The sequence below is a fragment of the Salvelinus alpinus genome, chromosome 22, assembly GCF_045679555.1.
Source record: "Salvelinus alpinus chromosome 22, SLU_Salpinus.1, whole genome shotgun sequence".
Lineage (NCBI taxonomy): Eukaryota > Metazoa > Chordata > Actinopteri > Salmoniformes > Salmonidae > Salvelinus > Salvelinus alpinus.
In genome coordinates, this window is record NC_092107.1 from 46,484,027 (window position 1) to 46,487,763 (window position 3,737).

Genomic DNA, 3,737 nt, shown 5'->3' on the forward strand with positions numbered 1-3,737 from the left:
GCCTCTGATTGAGAACCATATCAGGCCAATATGACAAACCTAAACAAAGAAACACATAACATAGACTACACCCACCCAGCTCACGTCCTGACCAACTAAACAGTACCCCCCCAAGGTGCGGACTCCGGCCGCAAAACCTGAACCTATGGGGGAGGGTCTGGGTGGGCAACTGTCCATGGTGGCGGCTCTGGCGCTGGACATGGCCCCCACCCCACCATAGTTAATCCCCGCTTCCCTGGCCTCCACGGAATGGCGACCCTCCAAAATAACCCCACTGTACTGATGGGCGCCTCTGGACAGAGGGGCAGCTCCGGACTGGCGGCTCTGGCCGGTCCTGGCTGACTGACGGCTCTGGCCGGTCCTGGCTGACTGACGGCTCTGGCCGGTCCTGGCTGACTGACGGCTCTGGCAGGTCCTGACTGGCGGGCGGCTCTCGCGGCTCCTGACTGGCGGGCGGCTCTGGCGGATCCTGATTGGCGGGCGGCTCTGGCGGCTCCTGACTGGCGGGCGGCTCTGGCGGCTCAGGACAGACGGGCGGCTCTGACGGCTCAGGACAGACGGGCGGCTCTGACGGCTCAGGACAGACGGGCGGCTCTGACGGCTCAGGACAGACGGACGGCTCTGACGGCTCAGGACAGACGGGCGGCTCTGACGGCTCAGGACAGACGGGCGGCTCTGACGGCTCAGGACAGACGGGCGGCTCTGACGGCTCAGGACAGACGGGCGACTCTGACGGCTCAGGACAGACGGGCGGCTCTGACGGCTCAGGACAGACGGCGTTTCTGACGGCTCAGGACAGACGGGCGGCTCTGACGGCTCAGGACAGACGGGCGGCTCTGACGGCTCAGGACAGACGGGCGGCTCTGACGGCTCAGGACAGACGGGCGGCTCTGACTTGTTTTTTAAAATGATATAAGCAAAAAAATACTCTATTTAATTTGGAATGGCAAGCCAGAAAAATTAAACAGGCCTATTTATATAATGAATATGATTTCGAAAGGCAGAAATTATAAAAAATTAAAGCATTAGACCTCTCACTAAGGGCTTCAGTCATACAAAAGTTATACTTAAATCCGAACAGGTTCTCTAGCAGATTAGTAAGAATTTCCCCATGTTCAAGAATGGCCTTTTTCCCTTTATTCAGATTACAACCGCTAACTTTCGGTTATTTCAAAATTAAATGATCTCCAAAATATCATTATTTTTAAAACAAGCTATAGAAAGTTGGTTGCAATTTCAGTCCAATCTACCAGAAAAGACAGAACAAATATTACAATAAATATTATGGTTAAACCAAAATATACTAATTGATTAAAAAATATATATAACAAAAATATATATATATGTAATCTTTGTAAATAATATCATGAATAGGACTGGTGGAGTTATGTCACACATGCAGCTAAGAAAAAATATGAAAATTATAACCAACTAATTGCAGCATTACCACAAAAATGTAAGAAGCAAGTGGAAAGGGGAGAGCGTAAGAAACTTGTCTGTCGGCCCTGAATTAAATACCAAAATTGGCTAAAGAAAATTGTGATGAATAAAAAAGTATACCAGTTTTCATTCAAGGACCATCAAATGGACAGCTGTGCAATGTAGATTGCACAATTGCTTGGAAGAGATTTTCGATGTACCGATTCCATGACACACGGTTAATGAACACAAAGCAACGCTGGATTCAAAACTTAGAGTTTTTCAATTTAAATTATTATACAAAATTCTTGTAACCAATAGAATGTTTTATATATATATATATATATTTTTTTTTTTTGTTGCTTAGAGTATATTATATTATTGATCGATTGACTATGACTTTTTAAATAACCCGGCAGTGCTATCTGCAGAGTTAGCTCCAGGTAAATGTTGCAATTATTCATCCATTCCTGGAGCTGTGACCAAAAACAAGCTACTGTCACGAACCGGCTCAAAGCCCGTAACAAAAGGGAGACAACGTGGAGATAAGGAGTAACAAAATATATTTATTAAATAAAGTAACCTAAAAGCAATTAACAATGGTGTGTGTAATCAGTAATCAGTAGTGTAAGTGAGTGTTTTGGCATGCATGAATGTGATAATGCGGTGTGTTGAAAGGTGCTAAAGCAAACAACCAAAAAGTCACAAAAACCCACAACAAAATCTATCAAGGTGTCTGCATGGAGAGAGTCTCCTCCATGAATGGGGAAGTGGTATATTTATCCTGGGAGACACCGGGCCCAGGTGTCTCCCATGTAGCTGACGACCCTCCCAACTCCGCCCACCGACATCCTAATAAGGAAACAAGAACAAAGAGAGAATACGGCAGACAGAGTGGGAGGGTCGTCACACTACATAAGGGCAGTACCAAAACAAATGATCCAATGATTTGCTCATCTGTACCCACTTCCCTTCCTCTCTCTCAGCCCATCTATACCCACTTCCCTTCCTCTCTCTCAGCCCATCTGTACCCACTTCCCTTCATCTCCCTCAGCACATCTATACCCACTTCCCTTCATCTCCCTCAGCCCATCTATACCCACTTCCCTTCATCTCCCTCAGCCCATCTATACCCACTTCCCTTCCTCTCTCTCAGCCCATCTATACCCACTTCCCTTCATCTCTCTCAGCCCATCTATACCCACTTCCCTTCATCTCTCTCAGCCCATCTATACCCACTTCCCTTCCTCTCTCTCAGCCCATCTATACCCACTTCCCTTCATCTCTCTCAGCCCATCTATACCCACTTCCCTTCATCTCTCTCAGCCCATCTATACCCACTTCCCTTCATCTCTCTCAGCCCATCTATACCCACTTCCCTTCATCTCTCTCAGCCCATCTGTACCCACTTCCCTTCATCTCTCTCAGCTCATCTGTACCCACTTCCCTTCATCTCTCTCAGCCCATCTATACCCACTTCCCTTCATCTCTCTCAGCCCATCTATACCCACTTCCCTTCATCTCTCTCAGCCCATCTATACCCACTTCCCTTCCTCTCTCTCAGCCCATCTGTACCCTGTTTATATTACTTTTGTTTATCAATTGAAGTCGGAAGTTTACATACACTTAGGTTGGATTCATTAAAACTCGTTTTTCAACCACTCCGCACATTTCTTGTTAACAAACTATAGTTTTGGCAAGTCGGTTAGAACATCTACTTTGTGCATGACACAAGTCATTTTTCTAACAATTGTTTACAGACAGATTATTTCACTTATAATTCACTGTATCACAATTCCAGTGGGTCAGATGTTTACATACACTAAGTTGACTGTGCCTTAAAACTGCTTGGAAAATTCCAGAAAATGATGTCATGGATTTAGAAGCTTCTGATAGGCTAATTGACATCATTTGAGTCAATTGGAGGTGTACCTGTGGATGTATTTCAAGGCCTACCTTCAAACTTAGTGCCTCTTTGCTTGACATCATGGGAAAATCAAAAGAAATCAGCCAAGACCTCAGAAAAAAATTGTAGACCACGAGTCTGGTTCATCCTTGGGAGCAATTTCCAAATGCCTGAAGGTACCACCTTCATCTGTACAAACAATAGTATGCAAGTATAAACACCATGGGACCACGCAGCCGTCATACCGCTCAGGAAGGAGACACGTTCTGTCTCCTAGAGATGAACGTACTTTGGTGCGAAAAGTGCAAATCAATCCCAGAACAACAGCAAAGGACCTTGTGAAGATGCTGGAGGAAACAGGTACGAAAGTATCTATATCCACAGTAAAACGAGTCCTATATCGACATAACCT